Genomic DNA, 22985 nt, shown 5'->3' on the forward strand with positions numbered 1-22985 from the left:
GAAAATAAGAAGCTCTGTATTGGACATGTTAAGTTTGAAGTGTCAGCAGAATATCCAAGGAGACAGGAGGAAATGTGAGATTGCAAGGAGGAAGAGAGATCAGGCCTGGAGATGTAGATCTGGGAATCATTCATATAGAGTTGGTAATTGAAGCCACTGGAGCAAATGAATTCTCCAAAGGAGTGGATGTAGCTGGAGAATAGAAAGGGGCCCAGAACTGTAACCTTGAGGGACACCCACAGTTAGAGGGTCAGAGGCAGAGGCCTCTGTGAAAGAGACAGAGAATGAGCAGCCAGAGCAATAGGAGGAGAAGCAGGAGAGTTCAGTGTCAGTGAAGCCAAGGTTGGATAATGTTTTCAGAAGGGGATGGTCGAAAATGTTGAAGGCAGGTGAGAGGTTGAGGAAGAATTAGGATGGAGTAGAGGTTGTTGGATTTGGCAAGAGAAAGATCATTTGTGATCTTTGAGAGGGCAGTTTCTGTGGAGTGAAGGAAATGAAAGCCAGATGGGAGGAGTCCAGAAGAGAACTGGAGGAGAGGAATTAGAGAGAGCAAGTGTAGACAACTCGATCAAAGAGATGAATGGTAGGAGGAAGATGGGGTGATAGCTGGAGGGAACCATGGGGTCAAGGGAGGGTTTTCTTAGTATAGGGGAGACATGAGCATGGTTAAAAGCAGTGGGGAAAAACTCGTTGAAAATAAAACACTTAAAGATGGTAGTCAAGGAGGGAATAAGGGAAGGGGCAAGTCCTTTGAAAAGGTGTGACAGAATGGGGTTGGATGCTCAAGGGAAGGAACTGGATTTTGAGAGAAGGCAGAAGGCAGAACTCCTCCTGAGATACAGCTGGGAAAGATGGGAGAGTAGAAGAAGGGGAAGCTCGAGGGAGGGACTGGAGAGGATCAGGGGAGATTTTAGGGAGATCACACCTGATTATTTCAATTTTCTCTATAAAGTAGGTGGCCAGATTATCCAATCAATGCCGATCAGGCAACAGGAGATGTATCTCTTTTGGTTAGATGAAGCCTTCCATGTTATTACCTGAGTCTAAGAACTGACTTCTTGTCCATCAAACTGCCAAGCTTCATAGACTGGGGCAAGTAGTGTTAGGGGGTGGCGAGGGTGCTCAGTGGATGACGGTAGACTGTAAGTTCCTCTGAGCAGGGATTGCCTCCATCAACTTTGTTGTATGGTACTCTCCCAAGCACTTAGTACAGTCCTCTGCCATATAGTAAATGCTCAATAAATACCACTGATTGGTTGATTGATTGAAGAGAGTGCAATGATATTTGTTAAGCACTTACCATTTGCTAAGCAAGGGGCTAGATACAGCATAACCAAATTGGACACAGTCCTGTCCCATATGGGTTTCACAGTCTGCAGGGGAAGGAGAACAGGTATTGATTCCTATTTTTTTACAGATGAGGAAACTGGGGCACAGAGAAGTTAAGTGAGTAGCCCAAGGTCACACTGCAAGCAAGTGGTTGAAGACAGGATCAAAACCCAGCTGTCCTAGGCAATGTTGCTTCCCTGGCCTCTGGTGGGGGTCTGCGGGCAGGGGGCATTGGACCCTGTTGAGGTTGAGTGTTGGTGGTGCCATTTCCCATTGCCAATAGCAGTTCTGGGAGATGTAAGGCAGGCAGCCTCTGACTAAGGCAAAGGTCATCAACAGCCCTGCTCTTGTCCAAGGAGGAAACGGTATTGTATTCAGACCACAACCAATTTAGAAACAATTGAATGGAAAACAAGATATCCAATAGTTGCTCTGAGGAAGAATTTGATTTTGAAATGAATGGTTCTCCTGGCCCAGAGTTTCTAACACACATGGTTGTATTAGACCCATCTGAATCTGCAGGGTTCAGAATTTACTAGTGGCCCATTGTCTTGAGCAATTTCCAGCAACCTGATTTTTAATAAGACCGAGAATTTAGCAGTAGCCTTGCTTGCAATGGGTCAGAACCAGGAAGACATTATAACTCCATGATAAACCTAGTTTTCGTGTTTGTCTGAAACATTTGACATCCTTTGATTCAATCAGATTACAAATGTTTATTTCAAAGAAACTCTCCAAGGCTAGAGCCTCAGAAAAGAAATGTGAACTTTTTTGTTGTTGCTTTCATTTTTTTGCTTTTTGGTTTAGTTTTTAACAAAGTCTTCTTTCCAAACCTGGAAACACTGTACACTGTACAGCTTGCAGGAAATATTTACTCTAAATTATGAATCCTAGGAAAGAAGGAGTCTTAGCAGTGGAGTTGCAATCTCAACTAATAGGGAATTTTAACTGCCTTAACAGGGAATGCTATCTCCTTAATGGAAAAGCAAGCTTTTTGCACTGTGGGGCTATATCAGAAGAGGGTACTTAGCTGAGACAGGGTGGAACAAAGTAGTTCATTACCATACTGGGAGGATTGAGGATATTGTTAATGCATTCAGAAATACAGCAAATGACTTGGCACACATTTTGACCTTCTGATTCCCTATAAAGGTCTAGTCAACAATTCTACTCACCCTCAAGCTCTTCCTCGTCCATCCTGGTAAAATACCAAATGCTCTACTCTTTTTAAATGACAAGTATTTAGTGACAGAAACATTAAAGACCAGGCCCACTAGAGGTTGTGCTGTCTAAAATAGCCTCATTTTTGATCCTCTATTTATTTTTATTCTCACTTTCCCTTTATTTGAAAACTTGGTTTGCCCGACAATTCCAGTTCCAGAAAAATAGAGATATTTTAATGTATTCCCCTGTAGTACAGTGCTCAGCAAGGTATTTCCCTATGCTTTAACTCCTCCAAGATCAACCTCCATTTTCTTTTTATACGTTTCACTGGCCCATGTGGGTCATAAAGGCAAGCGTCAGTGAATCAAAATTTCTGATAGAAGAGACTGAGAATGAACACAGGCAGATGAGTGCTGGGTCTATCTGAGGAATTGTTAGAATAGCCATTTCAGTAGCTGGAGGAGAATAACATGAGAAAATCCACAGGGGAGATGCCCTCTGGTGGATTGAAGCTGAGAAATTTTCAGAATATTCTTCGGCATGTAAACAAGCTTTCTTTCTGTCAGGCAGATTTTAATGCCTGGAGTTTCTACAGTGAAATGACTGACTGTAACCTTCTGACTCTACCTCAGCCTGAGTCTACTCCAGAGGACCCGATATGAGGCTGAACCTTCGGAACCCACACACAGTGCAGAATTCAGTTGTAAGAATTTTCTTCAGCCAGATAGAAAACAATGACAGAACATACATCTTCTCACAAAAGATCTTCCCTAGACCTATGTTCATGGTGGGCAGATATGAATGCAGAAGGTTTCTGATTGGAATGATGATGAAACCCTCCTTCGTGAAAGAACCAGCAATTTTCCCAGTGTTGTAGGCCCATCAGTTTGATTTATGATGATTATGAAGCAGAGCCCATCAAATTGCGGAGAATGGACAGTGCACCTCTGAGTGGTTGGGGAAAAGAAAAATATTCAGAAAGAGAAATTTTAAAATAAAATTTCCATAACTTCTACTTTGCATTAAAATATCTGATTGAAGAGTCATGTCTTTCCAGTTTCTGTGGAGCTTCCAACACCCAGGTCCTCTGACTCAAGCCCATGCTCTCTCCACTAGGCCCCAGTATCCTACTTCTTTCTTACCCGTACTGTTTAGGAGGAAATATACCTGGGAAAAGCTCCCTTCCAATCTCCCTATTTACACAGGTCTTTTCATTTCTACCTTCACTTCCTACTCATTTCTTCTTACTCAACCAGACAGATTACTTTCCAAATCTGTTCCTAAGTAACTCCTTGTCTTAGAAAGGGCCAGACTAAGTCTTTCATAAAACAGAATACAAGTGAAGGCTTGTATTTTAGAGCTCTTTAGTGTTCTTCCCAGAGAGGGTCATAATTTGGTTAATCCTACATCTCCCCCTAGAGGGAGGCCTTTCTTTAGTATAGCTTTAGTTCTTTTATCAGAGCAATTGCATTGGCTATTATTAGAGATCCATTATTTACTTATGGTATTTATTAAGCACTTATTAATATGCCAAGCAGTATGCTAAACTCTCAGGCAAGATAATCAGCCACGTTCTGCTAGATCCTGTAAGTGAATACTTGAAAATGTGGTAAGAAGCCATGTGGCCTAGTGGAAAAGGCATGGGCCTGGGAATCAGAGGACCAGGGTTGATGTGTGACCTTAGGTAAGTCACTTAGCTTCATTGTGCCTCAGTTCCCTCAACAACAGAATGGGGATTCATTATCAGTTCAACCTCTAACTTACATTATGAACCCCATATGGGATAGGGGTAGCGGCCAACCTAATTAATTTGTATCTACCCCAGCACTTAGAATAGGGCTTGACATATAGTAAACACTCTAATAAGTATGACAATTATCACATTCATGAAGGTGAATGTGACTGATAGATGCACATGTGACTCCAAATATATATCTTCACTGTGTGCAAGTTAAAACTGCCTTTGGCCACACTGTTGCATTTGCAACTTATAGAGCTCTTCAATATTTTCAGAACAGTCTCTTGGAAATCTCGGTCTTCCTGTGACCTGGTCAAGGAGAACAACTTCATTCCTGACGGCTGCGTACCAGGCTGGTTTGTCTGCAGTTGTTGCTTATAATAAAATCACAGGTCTACCACACTGATACTAATTTCACTTTTTCTTTAATGTGTTTTTTCTGCCCTCCCTGTTTGATTTTTTCTTATTTCAGTTCACCAAGAATTGAGAAGCAGCCTGACTAGCAGAAAGAGCCTTGGCGTGGGCAAGTCACTTCACTTCTCTTTGCCTCAGTTACCTTGTCTGTAAAATGAGGATTAAGATTGTGAGCCCTATAGGGACTGTATCCAATCTAATTAGCTTGAATCTAACCCCCCACTTGGTACAGTGCCTGACTCATAGTAAGCACTTAACAAATACCACAATTATTTGGTCTCTTTGATTCAGTTTTGATTTCTTTGTCTATCTGTGCATCTGGGAGTCCCAGGTGACAAAATTTGGTTTAATCATTTAGTTCTGTGTTGTATGAAACACTTTTTTTTTAAATGCAATTTTTTCAGGGTTGACATTAATTTAAAACCATGATTTTCTAGGAAGAAATGTATTTAAATGGCTTAAAATTCCCTTCACCATCTGAATGTTTTCTTCTGTGAGTGTCTGTAGGGCTTGATTATCAAATCCTAGTTGACTGAATCCAAGCCTTTTGATGCTGCTCATAACATGGTGAAGGGAACAGTTCTCCCATGGATCAGAATTGTGTCGGGGCACCAGGATCCATGTCTCTCCTTATATCTCGGAGCATGGGGCAAAGAATAAGTTGAAATGGACTGAACCAAACACAGAGCTCTTCCCTCCATTAAATATGTTGAGAAAAGGTCAAATTAGGTGGCTGGGATTTCTGCAACCAACTGAAAATCAATCAGTCAATCAATCAGTCATATTTATTGAGTGCTTACTGCATGCAGATCACTATACTAAATGCTTGGAAAAGTACAATACAATAGATATGATCTTACAATCTATTGCAGGTTTGATAATCTAGAGAAAGACCTTACAATCTAAAGCTTACAGTTTAGTCTTTGGAAGGCTGTAGCATTTCCTCAGTGTTCACTAAGATGTAGTCTTTTTTTACATCACGTTGAACCCTGAAAAAATGTCAAAGGGATTCAAAGAAACTAACAAAAATGCCATGTTCAAAAAGATTGATGGTGTGTACCAGTGAGTTACTTTGGGCCTTATCCTTTCTGGCAACATCCTCATGAGAGACTTTGGAATAGGTTATTGAGGAATTTTGCTGGCCGTGAACTTCCTGAATTGTCATATGCTTCTGGCCAAATATAGTACACATGAAGGGGTTGAAAGTAAAAAAAAAACTTTCTCACTGAAACGTCCATCGAAAAGTGTTGAGCTGGCAGTGCCAGAGACAGGGAGTGGTGCAGAGTTGAGAGCAGGCAACTGGTGCCAGACTCATAAGCCTTAATGCTGGAAAGAAAGTCTTTGCCACTAACACCCTCTCTCGCTTTCCTTAAGCTGTTGCTACCCATAATGCCAGCAGGAAACCCCAGAGACTGGTATCAATCAATTGACCAATCAATCAATGGTATCTATTGAACACTTAACTGTGTGCAGGGCACTGTACTAAGCACATGGGAAAGTACAATATAAGAGTCAGTAACCTTGCCCACAAGGAACTTGCAAGACTACACTGGAGACAGACAGTAAAATAAGCTATGGATAAGGGAAATAATATGGTATAAGGATAATTACATTAAATGCTGTGGGCTGAGCTATCAAAATATTTAAGGAATACCCAGCCAAGTCCATAGTCAACACATAGAAGAGGGCGGATAAGAGAAATGATGATTTAATCAGGGAAGGCCTCTTGAGAAGTTGTGATTTTTGAAGAGTTTTGAAGGTGGAGAGAGTGGTGGACTGTCGGTTATGAAGGGGGAAAGAGTTGCAGGCCCAAGGGAGGTTGTGAGAAAGAGGGTGGTGGCCATGGAGTAGTAGCCATTGGATTTGGCAAGAAGGAGGTCGTGGAGACCTTAAAGGAGGCTGTTTCCATAAAGTGCAGGTGGGGAGGCAGAAACCAGATTACAGGGGATCAAGCAGAGAGTTGGTGGAAGTGGGGGCGGATGCAGCAAGCGCACACAACTCACTCAAACAGTTTGGAGGGAAATGGTAAGAAGGGAGATAGGCCGATAACTGGAGGGTGCCATGGGGTCAAGGAAGAGGTTTTTTGTTTACATAGGAGACTCATGGACATGTTTGAAGTTAGTGAGGAGGAGACATTTAATAAAAATAATAATAATAATAATTGTGGCATTTGTTAAGTGCTTACTATATGACAAGCACTGTTCTAAGTTCTGGGGAGATACAAGAAAACCAGTTTGGACAGAGTACTTGTCCCACTTGGGGCTCACAGTTTTAATCCCCATTTTCCAGATGAATCAACTAGGGCATAGAGAAGTTAAGTGGCTTGCCCGAAGTCACACAGCAGATGTGGTGGAGCCGCGATTAGAACTCACATCCTCTGACCCCCAAACCCGTGCTCTTTCCACTAGGTCATGCTGGTTCCCAATAATAATTATGACATTTGTTAAGCACTTACTATGTGCCAGGCACTGTACTAAGCACTGGGGTGGATACAAACTAATCAGGTTGGATATAGTGCCTGTCCCACGTGGTACTCACAATCTCAGTCTCCATTTTACAAATGAGGGAACTGAGGCCCAGAGAAGTGAAGTGTCTTGCCCAAGGTCACACACTAGAAGCGGAACTGGGTTTAGAACTCATGACCTTCTGACTCCCAGGCCTATGACCTATACACTACACTATGCTGCTGCTCATTTGAAAGTGAGGCATATGATCTCTTTTGTCAAAGGAATTAAGCAAAAAGAGTACATTGAAATTATTAATAAATTCAATTAATTGATTAGAAATGTTGCATTTTAATTCAATATTTGGCAATCAAGTATAATTCAGCATGGCCAATAAGTAGCATAGCTCACATGCTCACCAACAATTTTGCTTGCTAGGCCTTCTGCCAGGAGGAATATAGGTTGTTAAAATAGAATAAATGAATTTTATTTATTAACACATAATCTTGCTCAAGGCTGGACTCACCCTGGCCAACAGACGAGTGGCTATTAGGAAGCCTAGGATAATGCATGGTATTTACGATACTTGAATAGTATCTTTTATCCCAGGATCTAAATGTAGCCATTTTATCCACTTAGCTTTAGTCATTGACTGGAATTCAGTGGGGCGTTATGGATGTCTTTTTGGCCGTTGTAAAGCACTAGTACTTTCCTCTCAATCACAAGATGTTCTAGTTCTCTCAATAATCATTTTCCAAAATATTGTTTCAAGCAGTAGGATCTCCATTTGGAAAGGGGCAGGAAGAGAAACAGACAAAACATCTGGGCAATTAGAATACAGCATTATTTCAAAGGGAAGGAAGAGAGGGGAAAAAAAGAGGATGAGTTCATAAGTTATTTTCTAATCATGGAATACAAACCAAATTTCTTTCAAAGCACCCATTTTTGTCTGTGGCATGGCATTAAAAGCACATAGAAACTAGGATGAAACTGATAGGGAATCATTCAATCAATCAATGGTATTTAATGAGCACGTACTGTGTGAAGAATACTGTACTAAGCATTTTGGAGAATATTGTATTACAGAATTGGTAGGCATGTTCCCTGCTAACAATGAGTTTAGAGACTAACTACCATCTCTATGCACATCTCAAGGGGATCTAATGGGATCTGATACATCTATCAGGCCTAGCTCAGCGTTCTATAGTGTGGACACATCTTCTAGTGGAAAAGTCCACTGCTAGACTTTTCTGTCTTATCTGAACACAATCTTACTGAACTATTTGAAATTAATGAAATTATTAATGAATTAATGGACTGTATAGCCCTCAAGCAGAAAGCTTTTTTGCCCACGCTAGAGGCTGGTGTGCCAGGTAGAATGGTCACGTGTGCCATGCTGTGGTTGTCTAGAGGTGAATCAGTGAATGGTATTTATTGAGCTCTTACTGTGTGCAGAGAACTGTACTAAGCGCTTGGGAGAGTACAATACAAAAGAATTAGCAGACAAGTTCTTTGTCCATAACAAGCTTACAGTCTAGAAGGGGAGACAGACATCACCAGGGAATGCTAAAGCCGACCCTAGTCCTAGACTCTGCCCTTTTGGGGGTGTCTTCCTTGTGGAACTTTGGAAAGCAGTTGATGAACAGAGCAGAAGAAGAAGGGCAGGGCTATAACACCCCCAAAACAAGAGATCACATTTGGTTGCTACAGCATGTAATTCAGGTGAAATCCTTCAAGAAGATACAACAGGCATCATCCTAAACTATCTATAGGGAAACTTGCCTCTTAGTTCGTCTTACGAGGTTGCCTAAGATGACGAACCAGGGGAAGAGCTGGGGAAGAGGAAGACAGGACTTTCCATGAAGCTGGGGAGGAATTAACCCAGGTTGGTTGGGGGACTATGAGGGAACATATGCAGTTTCCTCCAAAACCAGAGCACATGTGGGTGAATTTGGAAGTACCTCCCATGGCAGGGGGGACCTCAGTCTGAGACTCCAGTCTGGGCTCCTGCAGCCAGGCATCTCTTGGCTGGTTGCAGGGAACTGCTGTTCTTACTCGCAGGGCTGCAGCAGGGGAGGAGAGGGAGCTGGAGACCTGCCATTACCGCTGCCCTAAATAAAAAATAAATCCCCTGATTCTGGGGCTCTCCCATCTGTTGATATGACTTGCTGGGGCAGCCAGTGGAGCATAAATTTCATTTAAAGATAAAAAAAAAATCCCCCAGCACTGTTAAGCCTGTTTTGTACTCTTTCCCCCCACCCCCCAAGAATTGCCACCTTTCTGTTCCCCCTCTGCAGCTCTACACCCAAGGGGTCATGTTCACCACAGATGGCACCAGCTTCACCAGGACATTTGGAGAATCCTGCTTTCCACCCACTCTATATCTCCTTCTGCACCACTGTACCCTGAGGATTCAGGGTGACTGCAGGCAGTCCCAACTCCACTGGGACATCCTGGACCTCACATACTTCCTCTTTGCCCCCTTCATGGTTCTACACTCCCTGTATCTGTTAATTAGTTAACCCTCCAGAAAAATCTACTTCATTAAAACACACACAAGCACATATACACTCACAGGAAGTGGAAGAAGCCTCTTTCCAATTCTTTCCTCAAATAAAATTAAATATAAAGTGAACATAACCAGGCACTCTGATCAGAGTTGGGTTTATTTTCTTCCCTCTGAACGTTAGAAAGAACAGCACCTTGACTAAAAATTTTAATGACAGGTTTTCCCATAATTTATTCCTTGAGGTACATTATGTTAATTTACAAAAAGGAATTTGGAAAATAAAATATTGAAAGTTACAAACTGACCATTTCAAAAATATAGTCTATTTTCATAGTAAATGCCCCAGATTATATGGCTGGCTACTCTGCAGTGAGTTGTTAGGGTATTCACCACAAGCACACTACCAGCATCAAAGCCCAAAGCCCAGTAATTTATTTTGGGCTGGTTCCAATTTCAGCAGTTCCAGCAACCAGAACCCCTATCTCCAAGACTGATTTTTTACTTTCAAAGTAGTTGATCGGGGTTTTATCTGTATGTATAGGAGAGGTAACAGGAAAGAAAGAGACCTCAAGGTACATACAGGGCAGGGTCTAGGATTGGCCTCATCCTTTGATTCAGTAGGCAGAAGAGAAGAGGAAGGGGAAGAAGAGCAGCAACATTTATTGAGTGCTCACTTAGTGTGGTGCACTGAAAGAGGTGCTTGAATATGAGTATGAATAAAGTGACACGTTCCCCACCCTCATAAAGCTTGCACTCTTGACGGAGGAGACAAATATAAAAATATTTACAGCTAAAGTCAAAATAAATAATAGAAGTGACACTCCCCAGGACAAAGCAGGGTGTGAGGAAAGGCCAGAGTAGAATTTCCAACTGGGAAGGGATTAGCCTTTCTCTGGCTAGGATGGGCAGCAAAGGCACTTGGAAAAGCAGGACCCCAAGACTTACATGACAACACATATTCCTTTGCTGGCATACAATGTCAAGTACAGACATCATCTCAATGCCATTTTGTGACCCGACTTGCAATATTTGTCCATTGTGCTCCGACCCTTGCATTTCCTTAAAAATGATGATGATGAAGATGATTGTGATAATAATAGTAATAATAGCATTTGTTAAGCACTTGCTATGTAGTTCTACTAAGTGCTAGGATATATTCAAGTTAATCTGGTCATATGCAGGCTCTGAACCATGTAGGGTTCACAGAAGTAGGAGGGAGAACAGATATTGAAGCCCCATTTTGTGGATGAGGAAACTGAGGCACAGAGAGGTGAAGTGACTTACCCAAGGTCACACAGCAGGTAAGTGGTGGAGCCTGGATTAGGACCTAGGTTCTTTGATTCCTTGACCTGTGCTCTTTCTATTAGACCACACTGTTTTTAGCTTCAGAGCTGTTTCTTCCCTTTCCCGGGTTAAGTGTGAATTTGGGTGATGTATCTGAGCTGTTGAGGATTAGTAGAATCCAAGGATGAGGTGGGCTTAGTGCTAAAAGTAAGTATACCAGAATTAAATGCATCTTGTACCCTACATGCACCAAACAGGGCAAATCCAGTTAGAGAAGTGGAGGGAAGTGTTTAGAACAGTTTTCTGCACAGACTAAACACTTAGTCAATACTCTCATTACTACATCCCAGAAGCCCCCCTCCCTTTCTCAGCTCCAGTCCTTTCTGGTTGTATCATGATCAGGACTGAGGGAAGGTGAAGAGGGGCAGGGCAAGATCTGCCTGTGTGATGCCCAGTGGGATGGGTCTTGGATAAAAGTCAGAAGTAGTAGAAATCGTAGTGATAGTATTGATTAAGTACTTCCAGTATGTAGAGCGCTGTACTAAGCACTGGGGCTCCACTGTGTATCTGATGCCCACTCCACCTCTGCCCCAGGCTCAGGCTTCAGATCCCCAAGTGCGACTCACGTCTCACTATGGTGGTGGGGGTGAGAGGCATGAAACTGCCAAAAGAAAGGGGAAGCCTGCTGGGGTTGAGTGTGGAAAATTTTTGACTGAAACATGACCTAAGGCAAGGCAGGGAAGACTACAACATCTTCCTGCACTCCCTTGGTCACCTCCTGAAATCCATCAGCAAAGAATCAACATCATGTGAATGTCATTTCAGTCATGAATTCATTCTTCACCTAAAACTATTGCACGAACGTCACATTGCCATTTCTAACTAATCCTGACCGTCCTAATATTTACAATGAGAATGGTTGTGATATTGCAGGGGTAGGTGTACAGTGATTTTATAGAGTGGCAAAATTAGGCTTTTTGCTTTCTTTTCTACTTCTGCTCTTTTGGTGCTGGATGTTACATTTATGGGGCAGAGGAAGAGCAGGGCGAGTGAGATCTGGTCTCCACTTCGAGGCCTTGTGCAACTGAGTGTTAAAGGTAAAGAGAATCCACCACCTTAGGTCTCTCTTTGTCTCCCAACATCCCTTTACCTTCATCTGACCATTAAGTTTTGCCTTTCCATTGCCTCGATGGTTCAAGGCTCAAAGTTCTATCCCAAACTCAAATTGGGGGGGGTCTACTTACAGGGCATTACCAGAAAGTGGTGTCCTTTGCCTTTCAATAAAATAAAAAAGAAATTAAATAAAAGGTAGCATAGCAGTAATAACATTTATGGCAAATAAATTAAATTAAATAATTATGGTACTTAAATAATACCCATTAAATAATAATTATGGTATTTGTTAAGCCCTTACTATGTGCCAAGCACTGTTCTAAGAGCTGGGGTAGATACAAGGTAATCAGCTTGTCCTTTGTGGGGCTCACAGTCTTAATCCCCATTTTACAGATGAGTTAACAGGCACAAAGAAGTTAAGTGGCTTACCCAAGGTCACACAGCAGATAAATGGGGGAGCCGGGATTAGAATTCATGTTCCCTGATTCCCAAGCCCGTGCTCTTTCCACTAAGCCATGCTGCTTCTCATGTGCAAAGTACTGGGAAAGTACAAAAGGAAGAAGTGATATGTTCCCTGATTGGAAGGAACTCCCATTTTACTAGATGCTTGTTTTTCATTATGGTTTAATAGATTTGTACTGAGTGTGCTTCAACCTCCATGCTATCATTTCACTTAACTTTTTCCCTTCACCTCTAACCAAGGCTGGCTTAGAGGTTGTGTCCTGATGCAAGAGTTCCAAGAGTCTCACCCCCAATATCCACCAAAACATGATATCATCAAAGGATGCTGTTGTGCTGCAGCTGATTTCCTGCAATGGCCCCTCGAGTGTCCAACCCCCCTCCATCCTCTTCCTTTGGCTCCCAACCTTCCCAATGCTTCCAATTCCTCAGGGCTCAGGTCAAACATGTCCTTTCTCCCCAGGACAAGGGTAGCTATAGTCAGGATCATAGAGAGAGAGAAGCAGCATGGCTTAGTGGAAAGAGCACGGGCTTGGGAGTCAGAGGTCATGGGTGCTAATCCCCTCTGCCACTTATCAGCTGTGTGATTTCTCTGTGCCTCAGTTACCTCATCTGTAAAATGGGGATTAAGCCTGTTAGCCCCACATGGGGCAACCTGATGACCTTATATCTACCCCAGTGCACTTAACAAATACTATTATTATTATTATTATTACGGTTTCCCACCCCTCCAGACTAGGCCTCCAGGCAAGCTCTTGACAGGGATTGGAAAGCACAGATCTCAAAATGGAGTCAAACCCAAGGCTCTGGACCCCATCCACTCCTGGGCCTGCCATTTCTCCTCAACATTTCTCACTATTCTCCAATTAATTGATGTTTTTATTGAGTTCTTACTGTGTGCAGAGCACTCTATCAATTAATAATAATAATGTTGGTATTTGTTAAGCGCTTACTATGTGCCGAGCACTGTTCTAAGCGCTGGGGTAGACACAGGGGAATCAGGTTGTCCCACGAGGGGCTCACAGTCTTAATCCCCATTTTACAGATGAGGTCACTGAGGCACCGAGAAGTGAAGTGACTTGCCCAAAGTCACACAGCTGACAAGTAGCCGAGCCGGGATTCGAGCCCACGACCTCTGACTCCAAAGCCCGTGCTCTTTCCACTTAGCCACGCTGCTTCAATTCTGTGGGAGAGTACAGTACATGTTGGTAGATATAACCCCAGCCCTCATTGAGCATGCAGTCTAGTAAGGGACATTAAAATAAATTATAGATAAGGTAAGCAGTAGGTAATAAAGATTTGTGCATAAGTACTTAGGGGTGAGAATGGGATAAATATCAAAGTCCTTAGGGGATATGGACTCAAGTGTATAGATGATGCAGTAGGGAGTGGAAAAAAAGGATAGAGAAATGAGGGATTAGTACAGGAAGGATTCCTGGAGAAGATATAATTTAAGTAGGGCAGTGAAGATCGGGAGAGTGGTGGTCTGTCCGATACAAAGCGGGAGGGAGTTCAGGCCACAGGGAGGACATGGGCAAAAGCGTCAGCAGTCAGTTAGTTGAGATCAAGGCACAGTGAGTATGTTGGCATTAAAGGAGCAAATGTGCAGGCTGGGTGGTAGTGAAAGATGATCAGGGTTAAATAAGAGGCTGAAAGCTGACTGAGAGCTTTAAAGTCAATGATGAGGGGTTTCTGTTTGATGTGGAAATGGATGGAAAGCCACTGCAGGTTTTTGAGGAGCAGGGAAAAATTTGCAGGACTTTTTTTTTAGAAAAATGATCTGGGCAGCAAAGTGAAATATGGACTAGAGAGGGGAGAGAAAGGAGGCCAAGCAGTAAGTGAGGAGTAGAAGCAGTCATCAAGGTGGAATATGATAAGTACTTGGATCAGTGTGGTAGTAGTTGGAGAGGAAGGAGTGGATTCTAACAATGTCGTGAAGGCAGAAAAACGGAATTTGGTAACTGACTGAATAGGTGAGGTGCACAAAAGACCTGAGTTGAGGATAATGCCCAGTTTGGAGGCTTGCTAGGCAGGGAGGATCGTGGTGGTGTCAATAGTGATAGAAAAGTCAGAGGGAAGAAATAGTATAGGTGGAAAGACAATAAGTTCTGTTATGGGCATGCTGAGGTGTTGGTGCGATAGAGATGTCTTGAAGGGAAGAGGAAATGCAAGACTACGGGGAAGGAAAGAGGTCAGGATGATAAAGGTAGATCTGGTACTTATTCGCACAGATATGAGCCCCTCATCTTCCCTCCCAAGCCTGGTCCGCTCCCAGACTTCCCTATCACCGTGGATGGTACGACCATCCTTCCCGTCTCTCAGGCCCGCAACCTCGGTGTCATCTTTGACTTGTCTCTTTCGTTCACCCCAAACATCCGATCCATTACCAAGACCTAACGATCTCACCTTTATAATATCGCCAAGATCTGCCCTTTCCTCTCCACCCAAACGACTACCTTACTGCTACAGGCTCTCGTAATATCCCAGCTATTCTACTGTGTCAGCTTTCTCTCTGATCTCCCTTCCTCCTCTCCGCTGCCCGGCTCATCTTCCTGCAGAACGTTCTGGGCATGTCACTCCCCTTCTTAAACACCTCCAGTGGTTGCCTATCAACCTCTGCTCAAAACAAAAACTCCTCACTATAGGCTTCAAAGGTCTCCATCACCTTGCCCCTTCCTACCTCTCCTCCCTTCTCTCTTTCTACCGCCCACCCCTCACACTCCACTCCTCTGCCGCCCACCTCCTCACCGTCCCTTGGTCTCGCCTATCCCGCCGTCGACCCCTGGGCCACGTCCTCCCCCGGTCCTGGAATGCCCTCCCTCTTCACCTCTGACAATCTAATTATCTTCCCCTCTTCAAATCCCTACTTAAAGCTCACCTCCTCCAAGAGGCCTTTTTCCCTCTATTTCCTCTACCCCCCCTTCACCTCTCTGCAGCTAAACCCTCTTCTCCCCCCTTTCCCTCTCCTCCTCCCCCTCTCCCGTCCCACCCCCTCAGCACTGTACTCGTCCGCTCAACTGTATATCTTCATCACCCTATTTATTTTGTTTAATGAGATGTACATCACCCTTATTCTATTTGCTTGCCACTGTTTTTATGAGATGTTCTTCCCCTTGACTCTATTTATTGCCATTGTTGTTGTCTGCCTGTCTCCCCCGATTAGACTCAAAGGGCAGGGACTGTCTCTATCTGTTGCCGATTTGTACATTCCAAGTGCATAGTACAGTGCTCTACACATAGTAAGGGCTCAATAAATACTATTTAATGAATGAATGAATGAATGAATGAATGGAGCAAATGAGTTCTCCAACGGATGGGGTGTAGATGAAGAATAGAAGGGGATCCAGAACTGAGTTTTGAGAGACTCCCACAGTAAGAGCGAACCTTGAAAGACTTCCACTGTAAGAGGGTGGGAGGCAGAGGAGGAGACAGCAAAAGAGACTGAAAAGGAGTGGTCAAAGAGATGGGAAGAGAAGCAAGAGAGAAAAGTGAAACCAAAGTTAGACAGTGTTTCAAAAAGAAGCAGGTGATCCCTATAGTACTAATAGCATTTTTAACTGCTTACTATGCAGAGCACTGTACTAAATACTAGAAAATAGTTTACAAGTGGGGATAAGAGTGGGTATAAGACACAGACCCTGTTCCTTTCTATGAAAGGACTGGAGAAAGACACATTGGAGAGATATCTCTCCCCACCCTCGCACTGTTCCATTCCTCACCAACAGCTTCAGCCAAGTCCAGCCTGTGTATCCCCTGCTCCACCATGGGAAAGCTTCCCCTCATCCTTAAACTGTTCCTGACACAGTCACTGCTCCTCCTCACCACAACTGAAATCTGGCTCAGCCCAAATGACACTGTTTCCTTTGCTGCTTCCCCAGAGGAGGCCCCATCTTCTCCCACTCCCCATAACTCACTGGAAAGGGGGAGGTCTTAGTTTCTTTATTTCTCCTTAATGCCATTTCCCCATCACATTCTTTCCCTTCCTTTGATGTCCATATCATCCCCTCTACCACCCACTCCTGCTACTAACCACAGTTATTTACCACCTCCAAGGCCCCTCCTGCAACTTTCTGAATCATTTTGTCTCTTTTCTCACATTCCTTCTCTTTTTCCATCCCTATAATTAATCCCTGACGGCGCTTCTACTTCCTATCCCTCCTCAGTTCCAATGACCTCCTGTTTCAACCCACCTCATTCACTCACCAACTTAGAATTAAGCCTGATTTCATCATTTCTAGTTACTGTACTATCTCTACCCTCTGAAATCCCTCTATCTGACTACAGTCTCCTCATGTGCCTTCTCTCCTACACACTCATTCCCTACAAATCTCATCTGTTCCTAGACTTATTCCCCATGCCCCATATTTCCCACCCTGAGCTTTTAGTCTAGATGGGAAGACAGACATTAATATAAATAAATAAATTACAGATATAATTATAATAATAATGTTGGTATTTGTTAAGTGCTTACTATGTGCAGAGCACTGTTCTAAATGCTGGGATAGATACAGGGTAATCAGGTTGTCCCACATGAGGCTCACAGTTAATCCCCATTTTACAGATGAGGTAACTGAGTCCCAGAGAAGTTAAGTGACTCGCCCAAAGTCACAAAGCTGGTGAGTGGCAGAGCTGGGATTTGAACCCCTGATTTCTGACTCCCCAGCCCCTGCTCTTTCCACTGTGTACATAAGTGTTATGAGGCTGGGAGGTGGGGATGAATAAAAGAAGCAAGTCAGGGTAGCACAGAAGGGAGTGGGAGAAAAGAAAAGGAGGGCTTAGTCAGGGAAGGCCACTTAGAGAAGCCGTGACTTCAGTAGGCTTTGTAGGTGGGGGGAGAGTCACTGTCTGTCAGATACGAGGAGGGAGGGTGTTCCAGGCTAGAGACAGGATGTGAGAGAGGGGTAGGTGGCAAGACAGACGAGATCAAGGTACAGTGAGAAGGTTAGCATTAGAGGATTGAAGTTTGCAGGCCAACTTGTAGTAGGAGAGTAGCAAGTTGAGGTAGGAAGGGGCAAGATGATTGAGTGCTTTGAAGCCTATGGTGAAGAATTTTTGTTTAATGCAGAGGTGGATGGGCAACTGCTGGAGTTTCTTGAGGAGTGAAGAAGCATGTCCTGAACATTTTTGTAGAAAAATGACCCAGGCAGCAGAGTGAAGTATGGACTGGAATTGGAGACACAGGAGGCTAGGAGGTCAGCAAGGAGGTTCAGTAACCTGGGCAGGATAGAATAAGGGACTATATTAACATAGCAGCAGTTTGGATGGAGAGGAAAGGGCAGATTTTAACAATGTTGTGAAGGTAGAACCAACAGGATTTAGTGATGGATTGAATATGTGGATTGTTTGAGAGAGAGGAGTCAAGGATAATGCCAAGTTTATGGGCTTCTGAGACAGGAAGGATGGTGGTGCCATCAACAGTGATAAGAAAGTCATGGAAAAGACAGGGTATGGGTGGAAAGAGAAGAAGTTCTTTTTTAGGCATATTAAATTTGAGGTGACAGGAGATCACCCAAATCCCAAGTAGAAAATTCTTGAGGGCAGGAGGAAATGTGAGACTGAAGAGAGAGAGAGAGAGATCAGTACTGAAGATATAGATTTGAGAAGTGGTAGTTGAAGCTATGGAATTGAATTCATTAATTCATTCAGTTGTTTTTATTGAGTGCTTACTGTGTGCAGAGTAATGTACTAAGTTCTTGGAAAGTACAGTTCAGCAACAAATAGAGACAGACAATCCTGCCCACAGTAGGCTGTTCTCCAAAGGAGTGGATGTAGATAGAGAATAGAAGGGGAACCAGAACTGAACTTTGAGGGACTCCCACAGTTAGGGGGTAATAGGCAGAGGAGGAGTGTGTGAAAGATACTGAAAATAAATAAAGAGGTGCATGAAAGGCAGCTGAGAGTTTATGATAAAGGCTACTGGATTTGGCAAGAAGGAGATCATCAGTGACTTTTTAAAGGGTGGTTTCTGTAGAATGAAGGGGGAAAGAAGCTAGATTGGAGAGGGTCAAGGAGAGAATTGCAGGAGAGGAATTTGAGACAGTGGGTGTAAACAAGTTGCTCAAGGAGTGTGGAGAAGAATGGTAAGAAGGAGATGGGGCAATAACTGGAGGGGGCCACTGAGCTAAGGGAGGGTTTTGTAGAATAGGGGAGACATGGGCATGTTTGAAGGCAGTTGGGAAAAAGCCATTAGAGAGTGAACAAGTTGAAGATGGCAGTTAAGGAGGGAAGAAGGGAGGGGGCAAGTGTTTTGATAAGATTCCAAGGAATGGGATCTGATGCACAGGTGTAGGAAGTTGATTTTGAGAGAATGGAGGATATCTCCTCTAGAGATACTGCTGGGAAAGATTGGAAAGTTGAAAAGGGGGTCAGGCAGAGGGAGGGACTGGAGTAAGGCCTGTGAGATTTCAGGGAGATCATGCCTGCTAATGTCAATTTTCTTAATAAAATAGATGGCCAGTCATTGAGGGCAAGAGATGGGGGAGTCTGGTTGGGGGGCAGGGGGTTTCAGCAGGAAGTTAAATATCTGAGATAACTGGGGAGGGCAATGGGCATGAATGTCAATAAGGGTAGAGAAATACTTTTACTGGGAAGACAAGAGGACAGAGTTAAAGCCCACAAGGATAAACTTGAAGTGGATGAAGTAGGTCTGATATTTAGAATCTAGAATGAGCAGCCAAAGGGATAAGAAGAGAACCAGGAGAGGACAGTGACTGTGAAGCCGAGGTTGGTCAGTGTTTCCAGAAAAAGGAGTTGATAGAGGAGGAGGAGTGACCAGATCAGGAACAGGTCAAGGATGAAGGAAAGCTTCCCCTTGATAGAGCGGGGGTTTCACAGGCCACATTTGGTTGAGGCTGTGTCAGAGGAAAGAGTTCAGGGGATGGAATGGAGTGAAGAATAGGGAGGGGGTGGATGGGAGTGACTTGATGGGGACTGGCACAGGGAGAGAGGCACGAGGAGTGGCACTGGGACAGGATTACAGGGATGGGGTGGGGAGGAGGTATGGGGATGGAACAAGGGGTTGGGAGGGGTTGGGTGGAGGAGGGGTAGGAGAGGTGAGGTAGGAGGAGAGGACTGGGATGGGCTGACTGAAGGGGAGGATTGAAGGATTATGGTGGGGTTGATGAAGTTTAAACATAAGTATCATGGCCTAGTGCCTGGGAGTCAGAAGGACCTGGGTTCTAATCCCAGTTTTGCCACTTATCTGCTGGGTGACCTTGAGCAAGTCATTTCACTTCTCTGTGCCTCAGTTACCTCATCTGTAAACTGGGGATTAAGACTGTAAATCCCAAGTGGGACAGGGACTGAGTCCAACCCAATTTGCTTGTATCCACCCCAGTGCATAGTTCAATGTCTGGCACATAATAAGTGCTTAACAAATACAACTATTATTACTGGCATTAGAAGCAGCGTGGCGCAGTGGAACGAGCACGGGCTTTGGAATCAGGGCTCATGAGTTCGAATCCCAGCTCTGCCACTTGTCAGCTGTGTGACTGTGGGCAAGTCACTTAACTTCTCTGTGCCTCAGTTCCCTCATCTGTAAAATGGGGATTAAGACTGTGAGCCCCATGTGGGACAACCTGATTCCCCTGTGTCTACCCCAGCGCTTAGAACAGTGCTCTGCACCTAGTAAGCGCTTAACAAATGCCAACATTATTATTATTATCATGTAATGAAGTGCATATTTAGAGACACCCATCATTCTACTAAAATTGAATTTGTAATATGGGATTTGAGAGACAATCCTTAACTAAGGAATGAGATCAGCTCTCCTTATAATAGGACACACAGTCACACAGTGCACCAACCTCTAGGATAATTTAGTGTTCGTCCACATTGATAGTTGCTTGTGAAAACTGAACCCTAAAATCACAACACTCTAGCAAATCTTTTACACACCCCTTCTCCTCAACTCATCCTTGTAATTACAGTGTTTGGGTTAATATATAGTATTTATGGTAATTGTATGTTTATCAACTTTGCTCCCCTCTTAGATAGAAAGTCCCTTAGAGGTAGGTACTGTGTTAATTCTTTAATTTATAACACAAGTTACTTTGCCTAGTGCGAGGCTTGGGTGTTCTTGTTGTCTGACTGACTGGCTAATAGCTCATTGTTAGGATGGTCAGCAAAAGCATTTTTGAAGCCATTTAATCTGCTTTTCTCCAAAGTCATTGTAAATAAAAGAACTATAAGTATAGAGAAAGAATTCACTTGCATAACTCACCAGGGGAAAAAAAATATGTAGCCTCCTTTCTCAAAGGACTTTAATTTGGCATTTGTAACCAAATCCCTGCCCCTGAAATCACCTGTTTCTTGCTTTGAGAACACTCAATCAATCTGAATCCCTCCCCCGAGGCTCAGGAAATGGGTCCTGCCAGCCTGGAGTGCAGCCATACAATTGCTGTTCTGATGGTGGAGGGTTCAGGGACAAGAGTATGACTCTGTCAATCCCCTTGCATAGAGCAGTTCCTCCCGCCAGGATCAGAGGTTCTGGGTGCTCTCCAGCCTTGCCTCTGAGCCAGAGAACCCCAGCCAAGAACTCGGAGGCCTGCTGCTGCCCCTGCCCTGCCTCTTTTTTCCTGCTGCCAGACAGAATTTCCCTTTTCCGCTTCAAAAGGTTTCCACATCAAGGTGGAGAGGAAGCACCTCTTCGTCCACATAGGGATGATAGATTTATTATTAATAATAATAATTGGGGGATTTGTTAAACATTTACCATCAGCCAAGCACTCACATTCTGGTAGACACAAGATAATCAGTTTGAACACAGTGCCTCTCCCATATGGAGCTTACAGTCTAGTCAATCAATACAATGATATTTATTGAGTGCTTACTGTGTTTAGAGCGCTGAATTAAGTGCTTGGGAAAGTACACTACCACACAGTCAGTAGACCTGTTCCCTGAGTAAGGGATGAGAAAAGGGTGCAAATACAAGTTCAAAGACAACACACAAGAGAGTGGGAGAAGAAGAAATGAGAGCCTAGTTGGGGAAGGCCTCTTGGAGAAGATGTGCCTTCAGTAAGGCTTGGAAGGTGGGGAGCATGATCATCTGTCAGATATGAAGAGGGAGGACATACCAGGCCAGAGTCAGAATGGGGGCGGGATGTTGACAGTGAGATATACAATATCGAGATACAGTGAGTAGGTTGGCATTTGTCTTGTCTTATGCTGTCGAGTTGTTCCTGATCAAGATAAATTCTATGGTCACATCTCTCCCAGAATGCCTCACCTCTAGCTGCAATCATTTTGGTAGTGTATCCATAGAGTTTTCTTGGTAAAAATATGGAAGTGGTTTACCATTACCTTCTTCCAAGAAGTAAACTTGAGTCTCTATCCTTGCCTCTTTCCCATGCCTCTGCTGCCCAGCACAGGTAAATTTTGATTTGTAGCAGATTGCCTTCCACTGGCTAGCCACTGCCCAAGCTAGGAATAGAATGGGTATGCCTCTGTTTGACTCTCCCTCCTGTAGCCGAGACCAGTAGAATACTGGCAACTCACCAGGTGCGATCCTGAGAGGGGAGGTTGGCATTAAAGGAGCAAATTCTGTGGGACTGGGTTGTAGTGGGAAAGTAGCAAGGTAAGATAGGAGGGGGCGAGGTGATTGAGTGTTTTAAAGCCAAAGGTAAGTACTTTCTGCTTGATTCTGAGGTGGATGAACAACCACTGAGGGTTCTTGAGGAGAGGGAAAACATTCATTCAATAGTATTTATTGAGCCCTTACTATGTGCAGAGCACTGTACTAAGTGCTTGGGATGAACAAGTCGGCAACAGATAGAGACAGTCCCTGCCGTTTGACGGGCTTATAGTCTAATCGGGGGAGACGGACAGACAAGAACAATGGCACTAAACAGCGTCAAGGGGAAGAACATCTCGTAAAAACCGATGGCAACTAAATAGAATCAAGGCGATGTACAATTCATTAACAAAATAAATAGGGTAACGAAAATATATACAGTTGAGCGGACGAGTACAGTGCTGTGGGGATGGGAAGGGAGAGGTGGAGGAGCAGAGGGAAAAGGGGAAAATGAGGCTTTAGCTGCGGAGAGGTAAAGGGGGGATGGCAGAGGGAGTAGAGGGGGAAGAGGAGCTCAGTCTGGGAACGCCTCTTGGAGGAGGTGATTTTTAAGTAAGGTTTTGAAGAGGGAAAGAGAATCAGTTTGGCGGAGGTGAGGAGGGAGGGCATTCCAGGACCGCGGGAGGACGTGACCCAGGGGTCGACGGCGGGATAGGCGAGACCGAGGGACGGCGAGGAGGTGGGCGGCAGAGGAGCGGAGCGTGCGGGGTGGGCGGTAGAAAGAGAGAAGGGAGGAGAGGTAGGAAGGGGCAAGGTGATGGAGAGCCTTGAAGCCTAGAGTGAGGAGTTTTTGTTTGGAGCGGAGGTCGATAGGCAACCACTGGAGTTGTTTAAGAAGGGGAGTGACATGCCCAGATCGTTTCTGCAGGAAGATGAGCCGGGCAGCGGAGTGAAGAATAGACCGGAGCGGGGCAAGAGAGGAGGAAGGGAGGTCAGAGAGAAGGCTGACACAGTAGTCTA

General features: G+C 44.1%; 1 non-coding gene across 1 annotated transcript; it reads right to left on the minus strand.

The window, feature by feature from the left end:
- Nucleotides 1–21832: 21832 nt before the first annotated feature.
- On the minus strand, nucleotides 21833–21970 carry LOC114815760. The gene has a single exon (XR_003763563.1). It is a non-coding gene; the product is annotated as a small nucleolar RNA SNORA7 (small nucleolar RNA).
- Nucleotides 21971–22985: the final 1015 nt, after the last annotated feature.

This window comes from Ornithorhynchus anatinus, chromosome 12 (assembly GCF_004115215.2).
Source record: "Ornithorhynchus anatinus isolate Pmale09 chromosome 12, mOrnAna1.pri.v4, whole genome shotgun sequence".
NCBI classification, from domain to species: Eukaryota; Metazoa; Chordata; class Mammalia; order Monotremata; family Ornithorhynchidae; genus Ornithorhynchus; species Ornithorhynchus anatinus.